The sequence below is a fragment of the Lygodium microphyllum genome, chromosome 26, assembly GCF_053477565.2.
Source record: "Lygodium microphyllum isolate KBCC chromosome 26, Lygodium_microphyllum_v1.1.10, whole genome shotgun sequence".
Taxonomy (NCBI): Eukaryota; Viridiplantae; Streptophyta; class Polypodiopsida; order Schizaeales; family Lygodiaceae; genus Lygodium; species Lygodium microphyllum.
In genome coordinates, this window is record NC_141160.1 from 57,970,219 (window position 1) to 57,987,574 (window position 17,356).

Sequence of the window (17,356 nt, forward strand, 5' to 3'; positions counted from 1 at the left end):
ATGCTAATTGTGTATTTCGGGTCATAGAAATTGAATTCATTGATAGCCATCGGACCGTGTTGATCTCCACACAGCAGTTGGCATCAATTCTTAGCATCCTCTCAATCTTGCATCAATTCAGCGGTGCATGTCGGACACACGCATTCTTTATCCTGTTCTTCTCTTTCTTTCACCTGCATGAATGGTCTCTTGGAGGAGAGAGAGAGGAGAGAGAAATACTGAATTTGGTATTTTCTCTTCAAGCCACCATTCCTCGTGCGAAGACCAGTGATAGAGAGCAAAAAAATGAAGAAGTCAACCCCTGTCCTCAAAACTATGGGTTATTTGTTGACCCCCAACCCCTCTCTTCATCAATTGACATGGTGTGGGGATGGCACCATTCTCTTCTTCACATTGAAAAAAATGCCCCCCTTCAAAAGAAAAATTTGGGGCCTAAGGGACCCCCAAGGATCATGCCCTTTTAAATCTTGGCCACTATTTGACCTATCAAGTGCCGAGCCCCTCTAGTTCCTCCCCCATCTGTCCACGTCTGAAAAACTTGTCTTACTTCAATCCGACACATGGAATAATTATGAAAATTTTGCAACCATTGCAAAGGTTGGTTTTTTGAAATAATTTGAAGTCTCATATTCTACGACCACTTAAAATTGTCGAATCTGTGCCTATTGCTTCCATCGGTCTTTGAATTCTGCCTTAAAAGGACATATTTTGGCATGTCTCTAGCTCTTTTTCTAGCTTAAAATCCTACTTTCATTGGTGACCAAAGGATAGGTTGACCTAGTCCATCAAATCCACAAACTGATTTGCACATAAAGAAACTATAAAGAGCATCAAGCTACTTCCAAGAAGAATACACAGCAAAACACAAACATAGCTCTCACCCTATCCCTTGACAAAATCAAGGCATGAAGATCCACAAGGGATAGGCCATGTATAACTTGACAGAGATCTAGAGTTAGTCGCTAACCAACTGCTCCAACACAGACAATTTGAAAAGAACTACCAAAGAAGTTATCTTGAGTAGTGGTTTGAACTACCTACCTGCCCTCTCTAGGACAACTGGACCAGGAACTCCTACTAGGCGAGGACTCCAAATAGTTTGGTCTTTCATTTCCAAATACTTTTGATTTAGCACTTTTGAATACTTCAAGACTTGATACTCGAGCATGTAAAAAGGAGAGAGTTGAGCATAGTGATCCAAGGAGAATAGGGCATCGATCTTAGGTCCCTGACTCAGTACCCAAGAACCTACCAAGCTCTCGCAAGGCGACACTCTAATCCTTTTTCTTCGTAAAATATGTCATGCATCATCATGAGACTCAGGCATGGTATTTGCAAGTGGTAATATATGATACTTTAATAATCTGAAAAAAATCATAAAACACCTTGAAAAAGCACAAATGTTTTTAATGATAGTGCCGAAAAGAAATCAACGAAGCATACGTATAAGGTACCTGATCAACTCAGTCACAGTCGCATCGCTCCACCCATATTTTGCTTTCACACTTAGGAGTGCAAGCAGTGTCTTCAGGCGAGATACTCGGCACCCATCATATAATGGTATGGATGCTTCCTCTCTAAGCAGATCAAAAGTCTCGAGATCCATGGGAATCAATGCATCGATCATTGCCTCCATCTCAGGCTCCAAGATTGTAGGTAAGTCTCGAAGGCTGTCTATCTTCTCTGGTATTGACAGTATAGATTGGGTAGTATCTTCCAAGTGGTGGATTGGCTCAGGCACTCCATCCATCGCACGTCCACGAACTCTTCTAATTGGCCGCCGCAAAGGGTGCACTCCTTGGGACGAGACGCCACCTCCCTGGATAGAAAATTTGCTAGCCACACCTAATCTTTTTGTATATGGTATTCAATTAGCTTGCGTTAACAATGAATGATTGATATTAGCTTTTCTTACTGTTTGCTGAAAATCCAAGATCGCCTAATCAATGATCTCAGATTAAAACTTGCCGAAGCGTCGTACTTACGTGTTCTATAGACAATTGATGTTTTTGTCTAATTGCCAGCTTACATTAAGAGTAAGGACATGGGACACACTGATTAAGATACGCCTCGCGATCTTGAACATCAAGACCTTCATCGTTTTCCATTTTGTCTACGTTACGACAAACAATTTGTTTTTGTTATCATTCTTTTTTTCTTTCTTAAATTGTTTGAGAAGGGATTTCTTCTCTTGTAACTCAACAAAAATTAACGTATGTAAAGTCTCCACCCACCCACCCACAAATTAACTGTTAACCCTCAAACGAACGAAGGTGGAAAATCTGGAAAAGCTAAAGCAGAAGACAAAGACAAAGGCCAAGGCAAAGAGAAATAGAAGACAAAGATGCACAAGGAGAAGAGTCCTAAATAAGGGAGAAAGGCGCACAAGGAAAAGTGCAAGTCAAAACTTTTGTAAAAGAGCGCAAGTGCGTCATGGTTTAATTCAAGGAGCGCCGGGCTCTCACCCGTGCAATTTGTAAATGTAGATGGGCGGTGGAAAGGAAGCTAGGAAGATAGAATGATAATGGGAAAAAGGGCGTAGGCTACGGCCGGCCATGTAAAAAAGGGAAAAAGGGGATGACCATCCAAAAGGGATTTAGGGTTTTGTATATAAAGTTGAAAAGTGAATGAGAAGCTCATTCTTGTGTGTAGCCAAAAGTAGCTCTCCTCTTCTTCTTCTTCTTCTTGTTCTTGCTTGCTTGAGTTTGTGCTTGAGAGAGGGAGTGTGAGAGTGTGAGGGAGTGAGTGTGTGAGGGTGAGGAACCGAGGATGAGAAGCTCTCCATCTTCTCCTCTCTTCTTCTCTTCTCTTCTCTTCTCTCGTCTTGCTTGCGGCAATGGAGCTTGGAGCGTGGAGCTTGAGGATGAAGCTTGCTTGAAGCTTGCACTTGGATCGTGGAGCTACCAGAGTGCGCAGGAGAGGAGGTAACTCGAACGGCACGGAGGTAAGCTCACTACATCCGTAGATATGGATGGCGCGTAGGTTATGTGAGAGGTAGCCATTAGTGCTCGGCTTGGAACGCTTGAAACAATAAGCGGTCCGTGGGTCTTGGCGATTGAGTGAAACCTCCCACATTTGGTTCCGTTGCCGGGACCAACGGATTCAAGCCTTGAGCGCTTGCGTGCTTCGAATCGAGCATCAAAGTAAGGGGTTTCCCCCGAACTGGTGCTTGAGATAGGCAGGAACTGAGGGGATTGAAGATGGTATTTGATCTCCTTGGCAAGTAGGTTTTTTGATTTTTTGAGATTTATGTTATGAGATGGAGTAGTGTAGGTATTTACTTTGTGATTTGGATGCATTTAGAATAGGAAAAAACAAAGAAAAAGAAACAAACAGTAGGGTTCTTTGTTGCTGTATAACAGGCTAAAACAGGAAAATAGGGATATAGATCCTTGGAGTGTCGTTCGATTTGAGTACCATAATGGTTCTAGGCATGTCTGGCATTCCCTTGTAGTGACTTGCACCTATCTGGAAGGCGCTGGACGATTTGGTGTAGTAGACGTCATTCTAGAGGCATCGCGTGCAACTCGCGGGCCGTCGGCCGCGTAGTCGAACCAGGCCGTCCGAGCCCCAGAATCGGACCAGTCCATACTCGGACACTCGGACCAGTCCATAATCGGACGCTCGAACAACTGTCCGATCGGACCATCCTGTCCAATCGGACCACTCGGACCACTCGGACTCGGACCAACCTGTCCGATCGGACACCTCCTCCGATCGAGGAAATCGGACCCATCCCTGTCCGAATCGGACTAGTCAGAATCGGACCAGTCAGAATTAGACCAGTCCAGAATCGGACCAGTCCAGAATCGGACTACTAGAATCAGACCACTCTGTCCGATCCGATTCCCAGAATCGGACCACTTTTTCGATCCGACTCCCAGAATCGGACGTGACCAAAATCGGATCACTGGGCCGATCGGACCAACCAGAATCGGACGTTCGATTCTGATAATCGGTCTCCTAAAAATCGGACATCTGATAATCGGACAGAAAACTGTCAAAATCGGACACGTGTCTAGAACACAAATTTTGACACATCTAAACCCCGAGATTGACCCAAAAGCTACGTAGAGCTAAAGGCACATCACAGATCCATCATTGGGCTAAAATTTAGAGCATGTGGTTCAAAATTTGGCTATAAACGGTCCTCCAAATTGTGCATGGATTTTACCGTAACGGCCCTGGGAGCCGGGGGGACTGCCCCCCCTGGACCTTCACAGAGGGGGCTCCCTCCGCACCTCCCCCAAGTAGGTTGGAGAGAAAACGCATGCTGTGACAGGTCCTCCAAATTGGACCCTAGTGTAGTAATGGCTCTACACAAGCATGGATTCTCACTTGCAAAAGAGCAACCAAAAGCCCATACCCGAACAAAGAGAAACAGAGACCCTAGAACACCAATGGGCCAATCTAGCCATCAAGGGCAAAAAGGCCACACCACGAGAACACAAAGACAATGTGTTCAGACCATGTCTAGTCAGAGAAAAATGCAACTTCAGCAAGCTACAAATGCGAAGATGACTAGACATGACACTCTTGACAAGAGATGTACCTTGAATAGCACTACATTGATGATCCAAGACAGCAGTGGAGAATCCACATCTGGTCGTGCAGTCGAGAACTCAAGGGCATTTGCCAGAAGGCTTAAATTTACAAGCCAAGACCTGAAAGAAGAAGACATAGTACCACCTACTTATCTTAGGGTCAAGCTCACCACGAAAAGAGAGCATACTATTGATGCTTTAATTGATGAAGGAGCAGATTTTAATATCTTGACCTATGAATCATGGACCCTACTAGGCCAACCAGAGCTCACACCGACTAGTGAAACTCTTAGCCCTTATGGGGGACATCCACAAGCACTCATAGGGAAGTGCAAAATCCTTGCAACGATTGAAACGGAAAGCTTGCCTATCCTATTTCATGTTCCTCCAAAAAGTGCTAGCTGCAGGAAAGAAACCCTCCTAGGAAGACCCTTCAAAAGAGCGACCAAGTGTGAGGCTGACTATGTAGCATAAAGGATACACCTGACACTACCAGGTGTGAGGATAGTCACCACCTTTAGCAAGGGTGACCTCATCAAACTTCAAGGGAAAGGCAAGGAAGGTGATGACATAATAGTCAAGCCTACAAACGAGGGCAAGGACTTGTTGGAAGAGTTGATACAAGCACAGTTCGAACAACGAGAGCCAGTGAGTGAGGCCACGCTTGAAACAAAAAGGTTAGGAGACAAGGCCAAGGATGGAGTTGGGTCTTACAGATATCGTAGAAGACCACGAAAGAAGTCCAAGCCTTAGAGACGGAGGCGTCGATGGAGAGCCAGTACAACGCCACGATGGATATCCAAGGCGTTGCTTCGGGCTCAAGGGTATTATGCAGGCAACCGATGGATTTGGGTATCAAAACCCCCTGCTAAACCACCTCTGACAGAAGCCCAAATTATGTCAAAAGCAAAGAGGCATAGGAGGAAACCTAAACGAAAATCCAAGTCTTGAACCAATATTATTGGAGTGATTGAGCCTCTCACGATTGGAATCAAGAAACCAAACGGGACCAATCGGAGGGTAGATCCTCAGCCTTGCGTGCTTGACAAGCAGATACCAGCTGTAATCATTGAGGATACGTAGAAGCCGCTAGTGCCCAAGGAGCCTTTGATTCCCCAAGAGGATAGCAAGCATCATAGGCACAACATTGCTCATGGCAAGGTTAAATGCTCAACAAAGCAAATAGCAAAATCATCTAACAGTACGAGCAAATCTCCCAGCCAGAGTCAAAACCACTTAGGAATCCCAAGTCTCCTACACCCTCTTCCCCTAAACGGACATAGGAAGCACAACAATCGTCAAGTGCGGCTACTTGATCCCAATATCTACCTACATCAGAGCTTCCAAATGTCTAAGAGGCAGGACATGACACCACCCTTAGCTCTCAACCTAAGGATATGCTTGTGTAATCCACCGTGGCTAGCTCAACTGATACTCAAGTGAATGCTCTAAGGGCAACAAAAGGCACGACCACTTCTGATCTGCCTAAGGACTTGACACCACAGTCTACCAATGGTAGCCAGTCCACTGAACTAGCCACCACTACTTCCAATCAGGGATCACAGCAATCACAGCCCTTGGCCATGACAATGCCCCTTGTGGAATGTGTCCTTAGTGATTTACCTGTGGAGGAGGTGTCACAACCAACTTCATTGACAACTCCAGCACTTTCAAAGTGCCTAAAGCCTAGGCTGGAGGAGTTAAACACAAGGGAGTTGGCTGAAGAGCTAGATTCTCCAAAAAGGGAGGCAGTTGTATCCTCACAACCGGGCAAGGCTATTCAGCAGGCCATAGCTGTGTCCCATGAGGATACACTAGAGAAGGGAAATGCTGAGGCCCAACCAAGCACATCACCGGTTGGCCTAGTCCAGAATCCTGAGTCGACGAGAGATGCACCTTCACGGACCAGGAAACAAAGGAGAAAACAACGAAAATAATAGCAATTGTAGGTGGTTGTGGACCCCAAGAACATTGAGATGAAGAGCACTGGAGAGCCGATAAATAAAGCATCAAGTCCACCCACCAAGGAACCCATTAATGACTCTTCTAATAGCGGTGAACCCTCAGACACATCTGTGTGCTCTAAAAAACCAAAGTAACCGTTGCTATCAACAGTTGCTTACAACACTCTATCCACCGACAATAGAACTCACATTGATCAATTAAGAGTGGATACAACGTTGTCACAACAGGGTGACAAGGTCATACCAGTCACACCCAAGGAGAACCATGATGCAATAACGAAGCCTCAAGAGAAACAAGGAAACCCCAAGAGCATGAGAAATCCTAGCGTTGACCAATCTTGCTCACATAGGCTTGAACCCCCAGCTATGCTAAAGCCTAGGCAAACTCCTAGAACCTTGCATGAGATGGCAACCGAGCAAGCCCTCGTTGAACATAGAAGTGTCACGGAATGCTTAACTGAGTTGGATGCTAAGCTCAAGTTGTTCGCACGTGTCTACGTCCTTGCGGACGTGGGCACAATCCCCAAGGAGCAGCTTGGAGATTACTTGCCATTCCCCTTATCTTGGGAAGAGTAAGAACATCTTGACGAGCACTATAACAAGCTCTCACGTGAACGCATGCGACTCATCTCTGACGAGGAGGCTAATGAACAGCGCTTAATCGTCACGTTCAATGAAGTGCTCTGCCGACTGAATCTCGTAGACATAGAGCAGCTAAAGCGACTGTCAGTAGGCCAGAGTCAATTTGAGCAGCGTTGGTGCGAAAGCCGCATTGTAATGGTCGAACTAGGGGCTCAGATCATGACAGTCTCTGAGGAGCGATTGGCCAAATGGCGATCCCAAAGGGACCCAACCTATGTGGCACCAACTTCCCTTCGAGTGCTGACTGCCATTCGGGTACGGACTTAGCTGGAACTAGCCAAGAGAACGCTCTGTTTGATAAGGTTCTCACTGAGGAGGAGTTACATATTGCTAGTAGACTCGGACAAGGTTCCATGCTACTCGATGTGGCAAAATATCTATCGGTATTGAGTAAGCTGCCCACGAATACTAGATGCGTGTGCCACGCTCTAGTACAATCCTGAGTTCTACAATTGGTTTCTATCCTCGTGAGGTGACATGGATTCATATATGTATAGATGTATATATAAACAATGATTTTTGTGTCACCCTGTATAGATACTATCAACACACACAAGCAATGATAGTCAAGCGCAGGGAGAAGAGTTGGGTTTGATAGGCTAAGCTCCTCAGATCCCCCTCTCATCACGCTTTTAAAAGCCGTGTGATCATCCCCACCTTCAAGTGAAGAGCATGCAACCCACATTACTGCCATACAAAGCCTTGACCAACAACTCTGATGGTGTAGACATGGTATAGTCCCTTTCTATACACCTTATTCCCTTTCCGGTCTATCCTTCCGAGGAGGAGCCCTGCCTAAATCCATGACCGCCAGCCGAGGTAACTCGTCGTGAACCAAGATTTGCTAATGGCAGGAGGCTAAATATACATCACGGGGGCCATCCCCCTACAACAAGCACTGCATGCCCTACCCCTCCCCTTCTCGTCCTATGCGCTTGATAATCTGCACTATAATCCCTTACATATGAATGGTCTTATCATGTGAAAAATCCTAATCCTTGATTCGCATCTTACAGGCCCCCCGCGAGAAGAACATGGAGAACCAAGGGCAGTTAGTCTGCAAGGACGCTCTCCGTAGCCGATGGGAACATGCAGCACACGCCCCTCCACTAGTGCGCTACGTGCCCACTCTTAAAAGGTACGCCAAGAAATGCGGCCCCAAGCGACTCTGCCCCGGATGAAGGTCAAAGAACCCACGGGCCAGGGGGCGGACGCTCAGAGAGGCACACAAAATGTGGCAATGCCAGTTGCATAGACCCCCAACGCACGCTCGAGCACTAGATGCTCAAGGGCAGAAAGGGCAGCTCGGGATAGGGCAGAATTTAATGAATTATTTAAAGACATTCTGGAAACGATAGCGGCCCGGGACTACACCATTCATGTCCCGGCCGACATGTTCCTTGCCCAGCCTAACGGAAGCCCCGCACTAGCACCGCCTCGGTCGCCTAGTCAACCGGACTCACCCCGCCTCATACCTATCGACTAAATCCCTATGATGTACAAGTAGCTTGACAAGTCAGCATGCCAAAACATTTTGTTTTTTGATGAGTAAAGGGGCAAGATCCCCACTTGTACACATTCCCGTTACTTCTCATTAATGTATGCGACCTTAACAAGCTATGAAATAGGCATCCCAATAGACATCATAGAATTCTGAAAAATTATGTCTTATCATGATTGCATTTGTTCGATGCACTTAACACAAGCGAGCATATACTAACATATTGTAATGGTTGTACTCAGGCAAGTCCAAAAAAAGAAGAAGAAGAAAAGAGACGAGAAAGAAAGAAAGAAAGAAAGAAAAAAGCACAAGAAAAAGAAAAGAAAAGAAAAAAGAAACGAACGAAAAGATAAGAAGCACCCACGATCATAGCACAGCACCTAGGGGTCCTCAAATTAGGTAGGTCCAGTGACCTTGGTCGACTGGCTCCGTCCCTATTCCCTTAGCCCTTTAGCATCACCCACAATTGTTCAGGGCACATCAAGGGTAGGACATACCTAGGGAGCCTGTCTCGCCTATGGTTAGACGTGTCACCCTGACCCACTTGCACAATTCTCTCTTGCACTCTGCCTTAGTACCATTGCAATCAGTGGTGGTAAGCACCGCACGATTGGCCATGAAAAGTACACCATACTCATCAAGCAAGTCCAATAGTTTCCAGCTACTGAAAGTGCGGTGTCCCTGTATTCAATTATGCTACGTCGTGCAGTCACAATGCAAAGGATGTCTCATATACCTTCACGTGTGCTTCTTCTCCACATGGACAACTTTGCTTCATCCACGCATTGTTATGAGAAACTAGCCCGCGGTCTTCTAACTACGTAATATCTAAGTATGCACGAGCACTTACATAGTATCTGCACCGAAGTATATACACAGTTTGGGTCCTCAAGTGCAGGACAATACTCTCAGCTTGCTTAGAGTTCGACCTGTCTCCCAAACTAAGCAAATATGTCTTGTGCACGATAAGAAGACTAGCACTACCCCTTAGGGAGAGACCACACGACAGGTTTTCAAATTGCAGGTATTGAAGCCTCCAACGAAAAATTCAATCGCTCCTTAGTGACACCCAACTTTGAATGCTTATCCCTTACCATCCAACAAGCCCGCAAAGAATCGTCATGTGCAGAATCCCCAACAAACCTACACTTGTGCTGGCCATCAATCCAATCCCCAACACAGAACATCCCTACCACCAACTCCAACAACCCTTCCACTTGCCACCTTGGCCACCAACAGGCCCCCAGGACCTTCTTTCACACCGCCACCAACACTCCTCCACGGAAACCACAAGCGTCCTTGTCACCCACGTCTTCGGTGCATGCTACCGCCTGCTACCGATGACGGTGAGTGCCATGGGATTGGCACTCATCTAGGAGGGGGTAATGTTAACCCTCAAACGAACAAAGGTGGAAAATCCGAAAAAGCTAAAGCAGAAGACAAAGACAAAGGCCAAGGCAAAGAGAAACGGAAGACAAAGACGCACAAGGAGAAGAGTCCTAAATAAGGGAGAAAGGCACACAAGGAAAAGCGCAAGTCAAAACTTTTGTAAAAGAGCGCAAGTGCATCATGGTTTAATTCAAGGAGCGCTGGGCTCTCACCCATGCAATTTGTAAATGTAGATGGACGGTGGAAAGGAAGCTAGGAAGATAGAATGATAATGGGAAAAAGGGCGCAGGCTATGGCCGGCCATGTAAAAAAGGGAAAAAGGGGATGATCGCCCAAAAGGGATTTAGGGTTTTGTATATAAAGTTGAAAAGTGAATGAGAAGCTCATTCTTGTGTGTGGCCAAAAGTAGCTCTCCTCTTCTTCTTCTTCTTCTTCTTATTCTTGCTTGCTTGAGTTTGTGCTTGAGAGAGGGAGTGTGAGGGAGTGAGTGTGTGAGGGTGAGGGACCGAGGAGGAGAAGCTCTCCATCTTCTCCTCTCTTCTTCTCTTCTATTCTCTTCTCTTGTCTTGCTCGCGGCAATGGAGCTTGGAGCGTGGAGCTTGAGGATGGAGCTTGCACTTGGATCGTGGAGCTACCGGAGTGTGCAGGAGAGGAGGTAACTCGAACGGCATGGAGGTAAGCTCACTACACCCGTAGATATGGATGGCGCGTCGGTTATGTGAGAGGTAGCCATTAGTGCTTGTCTTGGAACGCTTGAAACAATAAGCGGTCCATGGGTCTTGGCGGTTGAGTGAAAGCTCCCACATTAACGTATGTCGAAGTGTTTTCCGTCTCATGGTGTTGCACCAGACCTTGCCACCACTCTCTCTTTGTTTTTTATCTATTCATTATCTCCTCTCCTTTCATCTCTCTCTCTTTTTCTCTTTCTTTATTATGATGTATGTTTATTCCCTCTCTCTCGTTCCTTCTTCCTTTTTCTCTTCCTCCCCCTCTCTCATTTTCTTTAACAAAATATATATTCTACTACTACTACTACTCCTACTACTACTGCTACTACTACTGTTGCTACTACTGCTGCTACTACTGCTGCTACTGCTGCTACTGCTGCTACTGCTGCTACTGCTGCTACTGCTGCTACTGCTGCTGCTACTGCTGCTACTGCTGCTACTGCTACTACTGCTACTACTACTACTACTACTACTACAAACAAGAAAAGAAAAGAAAAACTACTATTACTGCCACTACTACAACAACAACAACAAATAAGAAAACTAGACAACAATAAACAAGAAAACAAAAAAAACTATTACTACTACCACAACAATAACAACAACAACAACAACAAACAAGAAAACCACTACTACTACTACAACCACGACTACGATCACGACCATGACCATAACCACGACCACGAATAAAAAAAACTACTACTACTACTACTACTACTACTACAAACAAGAAAACAACAACCTCTCCCTCCCTCTCTCATTTCCTCTCCCTCTCCCTCCCCCTCTCTCATTTCCTCTCCCTTTCCCTCTCCCTCTCTTTCCCTATTACGTTTAACGTTTTTTCCCTCTCTCTCTCTTTCCTTCTCCCTCTTCCTCTCCCTCTCTCATTTCCTCTCCCTCCCTCACCCTCTCCCTCTCTTTCTGTCTTTCTCTATTATGTTTAATGTTTCCCTCTCTTTCCTCTCCCTCGCTCTCCCTCTCCCCCTCTCATTTCCTCTCCCTCCCTCACCCTCTCCCTCTCTTTCTCTCTTTCCCTATTATGTTTAATGTTTTTTCTCTCTTCCTCTCCCTCTCTCATTTCCTCTCCCTCCCCCTCCCCCTCCCCCTCTCTTTCTCTCTTTCCCTATTATGTTTAATATTTTTTCCCTCTCCTCTCCCTCTCTCATTTTCTCTCCGTCCCTCACACTAACTCACCCTCTCTTTCTCTCTTTTCCTATTAAGTTTAATGTTTTTTCTCTCTCCTCTTCCTCTCGCATTTCATTTTCTCTCTTCCTATCCCTCTCTCATTTCCTCTCTCTCTCTCTCTCTCCTCCCTCTCTTTCTCTCTTTTCCTATTATGTTTAATATTTTTTCCCTCTTTCTCTCGTTCCTTCTTTCCTTTTCTCTCTTCCTCTCCCTCTCTCATTTCCTCTCCCTCCCTCACCCCCTATATGATGTGACCTATCATTGGAAAGCACTTGAAAAATGGAATCTATTGAGCTATATACAACTCCATTTGAAGCTATAGTGTTCAAGATCCAAAGATTTGACCACATGTCCCAAACTTATGGGAAACTCCCATATTCTCCAATATGGTGTTGAAGTGTTCTATAGAACTTCTATAAATCTTTTGTTTTGTCCTGTATGCTTTTGTGAGCATTTTTTTGGATGTATGCTTAGCTTGGACATGTTCTATAATCTTGGAAAGAGATGAATAGAAGGTCTTTGAAGGTGGAAGAAGCAGAACTTGTAGTTGATGAGGATTTGAAGTGAAGATTGAAGTGATAGTGATAGTAGTGGAGCTCCCGAGGATCACTGTAGTGTCTCTAGTGACCTTTCATACAAAACATACCCTTTGGGTGGGGTATCCATTAACAATAGAGGATTATTGAGTATTATTTTTTGTTATTCCAATGTAGTATTAAGAGAGATCATATGTGAGAGAGATAATGTATGAGAGATAGTCAACTTTCTATGAAATACAATATATTTATGAGTGAAACTATGAGAGAGATGGAGAGAAAGACTATGAACACGATAAAAATGTTAAAATATAAATAATATGTAATGAATTTCATTCAAAGTTGATAGTTTCTTTGTGTTGTTTTGGTTCTTGGATGGTTTCTATGAAGAATATGTTGAGGATTTGTTGTGATAGATCCGCTAGAGATCTACTATATGATGTTGCATGAAGATTGGTTGTTCTTGGTTTTCTTCATGTGTTGATTAAAGTATGAAGAACATGCTTATTAGTGTGAAAAGATAAATTTTCTTGCAATAGTTTCCTTTTTTTTGTGTTCTTCTTGGGAATCCATATTTTTTGTACACAGTGAGGGAAATTACCACATCAATAAGCACCAACACGGGCTGAAAATGGAAGCAGTGGAACTGTTGAAGAGGAAGAAAAGCAATGAAAAATTATAAAATCCTTGCTACTATTGAATAATTGGATATCTTTATTGTCAAAGCCACTTTCTACAAGAAGTCTATTTCTCAATGGCAGAAGCATATCACTATCTTGATGCAGCCTCTATGTGACAAAGTGATCTCATTGCCTTTTGAAGCTACACAAAGTTGTATCACTATAGCTAGTTGTTTCCCACAAAAATAAAGAGAAAAATAGATAGCATGAGTATGAATGGAATATTTTGCCTTCATTGAAAAATTTCTAGATATCATTAAGTGGGAGATTATAAAGAAGCTTCAGGAGTCATGGTTTGTTGAGGTTCACATCAATAAGAAGGAAGAAAGTTAGAATTTATTCATGGATACCCAATAGCAAGATATGCGGGATGCTTGGTGTATTGACCTTATCTTTGTCCAATTTGTAAACCAATGGAAGCTAGTGGATAGAGTATTCTTCACAATCTATGCTATTGAAATCCTGCAAAGTTGGTATTATCAAGACAATGGTGATTCTTCAAAGAATGCATTTTGATACCTTGAATATCTTCCCTTCTGCATGGGAATGAAAGTTGGATTCGGAGATGTTGAAAAGAAGGAAGTAGAAGAAATGTTGGCAAGAGATTCCTCCAAAGATTGAAGTCCCTTTGGTTCCCTTCTATTGAGTATAGACAAACTAGGTTGACCCAACTCTCTAATGAATGATGCAATCAAGAGGCAAGCACTAGAAGAAATCCAGAGGCACGTGGGAAGAGAAAATGAAAAAATCAAAGCCAAGAATAAGCTAGCAATAGAAGCCTCTTTTGAAACCCTTGTGGTACTCTTTACAGAAGTCCCAATGGCAAAGGAAGGTCCCCTTCCAAGTTAGATCCTTCTTGGAAATATTGATGACACACCAACAAATGTAGTCATATTGCCAATCTTTAAGGAAGAATACAATGAAGACCTTGATCTTCATGTAGCCAAGATCATGATAGCATATGTAGCCAATAATTTCAGAATCCTAGAGCATTGATTCGTGATGTTCCTTACCACTTTGAAAGGCGCGGCATTTTAGTGGTACGAGAGATAAGTACTAGGAACTTTTGGTGCATATGAGAGAACCTGAAGGTAGCCTTTTTCGCCAAATTTAGGCACAAAGGTTTTAAAGAGTGGATGTGAGAGGAGTTCATAAACTTAAGTCAATCCTCTGGAGAATGAGTGGAAGCATATGCCTCTAGAATGAAATCCATACTAAAGAGATGGACAAACCATAACTTGGATGAAGGCATCCAAAAGGGAGTTTTCCTTCAATGCCTACAACTAGAAGTTCATAAGTTTGTGGAGTTGAGAAGATGAATCGACTTGCAAGTTGCAATGAAAGGTGCAAGGCTGTATGATGAAGTTGAAGCAAGTCTATCGATGACCTTAGGGAGAGAAGTCTTACCTCCTTCCATGCCAAGAATGGTATACCCACCAAATGTAGTCCAAGGGATTATTCTCTACCCCTACCCTTAGATGCAAACATTGTCGCAGTAGAGTGTACCGAATCCATAGTGACCATAGACAACCATGCCTCAAATGATTGTTCAACCACAACAATAGTGACCTCAAACAATTTTTCTAATGGCTACTTGACAAAACAATACAAACTCAAACCAGTCCCGATAGGAGCTTTGAATCAAAATTAGAATAGAGGACCCTCTAGACCAACCCAAACCAGTCTATGTAGTGATTACAGAGTCTTCTCAAAACCCTACTATGAGTACTCCACGAGGAGAAAATTTGAAGGACTACTTGTCCAATTCAGTTGTTGCAAGCACTAAGAAAGAGTTGATAGATGTGATTATAGAGTAGCTGCAGACACTGAAAGTGAATACTACTAGCATATTGCAGGAGATGAAAGAGATGTGATAGGATTAAACACATGGTGCGGAAAGTGCCATCAAATGGGACATTTACCACTAAATATACTTGAAAACCAACTATTCCTAGAGCCTTCTATCCTACTACCTAAGGAAGAACCACACATATGATATCCGCTCTTTAAAGTAGATGTATGATAGAAGGAAGAAAGATGAGGAAGTAAGGTTCAACCTATTGGAAGCCAAGATGATAACCCAAGATATTATCCCAAATCTCAGAGAGTTTGGTCCTAATTTTGGCCCAAGGAGGTTCCCTGCCAAAAGCTATAGAGGAAGACAATATGGTGGTGGATAGAGATTAGATGTGGAATGCTACAAATGTGGAGGAGAGAAGGGTCACATCTCCCCAAACTATCCAAAGCCTAGAAGGTTAGTAGACTATAAGCCCTTACGTAGTTGATGCAAAAGGGAAGGCTACACTTCCAAAGACTTTCTTAGTCTAGTCCCTGTGAAGGCCAACACCACACTAACAACCAACAAAAGGCCCAAGAACAGGCCTCCAACTTGCTAGAAATAGAAGTTCCCACAATAATTTGTGCCAACAAAAGAGAACCAATAGTTTCAAAAGAGAAAATTTTCCCTACCCAAGCTGTGAAGCTCAAGATCCCAACAACAGAGCCATATAGCAATATAGTATAGAGTAGTCTAGTGCTACAGAAGGATATAGAGATAGTTGCAAAAGTAGGAGGACCAAAGTCCAAGAGACAAAAGTGGATGTGCCTCTTGTGATAGAAGACGTGGTGATGAAATCCTTGCTTGAAGAAAGAGGAAAAATGAAAGTGGATATAGCATCATTCCCCAATCAATTGGAAAAGCTAGTGGATCCAATCAAGAAATATGATTTATTCAAGGATCTAGATACCTTCCATCCTAACTTGACATTTTGTCAATTGCTAATGTTGTCCCCTAGTTTTAGAAAAATGTTTAAAAGTATTCTCATGTCACAACTTGGCCTAAGGATTGCCAACCTTGCAACTATTACAAAATCCAACAAAGCCCCAGAGCCTATAAAAGAAGTAGATGTAGCCAAAGCTTTACTATATCTTGGCACACCAAAGACTTGCATCTAGAAAGAATGCTGTTTCATTGCAAATGTATTAATAAATGGAGGTTCTTTAGTGAATATAATGACTGATGTGATGATGAAAGATGTAGGCCTGTAAGACATGCAATCCACTTAGTGGTGGCTCATCAGATTGACTGATCTAAGCAAAATCAAGCCTTTAAACGTTCCCATACATTAAGTCCACAATTGCTAGTAGAGATTACTGGATGGCATACTTAATGGAGAAGCCAAACTCTTATGGTATATCTTATTATTGTTGGAAAGATTGTGGCTATTTGAGTCAAGGGCAAGGATAGATTGATTTAAAGGAACCCTAACACTAGGTATAGGGGACCAAATAAAGTGTTGTTGAAACCGTATGGTGCTGAAAAAGGGACATGGATCCACCTTTGTAGAGATTTTCTCTGACTCTTCCAATGATATTGTAGATGGAGCATCAACATAAAAAAATGCCATCAACAAATTTCCCAAAGAAATCAAAAGCACAGTCCCTAACAATGGGCATTGAAAGTCAACTCCCGAAAGGTGCAAAGTCATTCTTAATGGGCGAATACCTCCTTCTAAAACTAGGAATGACTTTGAAAATTGCCTTTGACAGTGAGACAAATGTATGGATGTACTAATTCCCATGCTATATGGCCATAACAGAGCCACATACAAAAGTAGAAGCAGAAGTAGAGAGCTTGTTCTTCTCCTACATGACTCCCAGAAAGGTAGAGATAGAGTCTACGATATAGATTATGAAAGCGATGTGGAAGAAGCTACCCAATCAAAAGAAGATACAAATGAGGTTGAAGTCCCAAAGGCCATAAAAGCTGAAGATATCATGTTGTTGGATAGAAAAATTGTGGTATTCTTTGGATTGGTAAATGAATCTCATCATAGGCAAAATATTTATAAGAAGTGGATTAAGCAAAATAAGCATTCCTTTAGTAGTGGTTCTTGTTCCTCTAAACTACCCTTCTCAAGAAATGATGAAGATATTGCACCTTGTCAACAAGCACCAATCCTGCAACTCCAACAGAATTTAGATGGTCCCTATTATGTGACATTCCTAGATACATAGTCAAAAGATGAGTTCTCCAGTCAATAGGTAATTAACTCTCAAACAAAATTTGAAATAGCCTTGATACCATTTTAGCACTATAAGGAACCATATGAGTCCCCATGGAAGGTCGAAGCTAGTTTTAGTGGATCATTAGATGAGGACACACTCCCTTCATTCGAGAAGTGGAA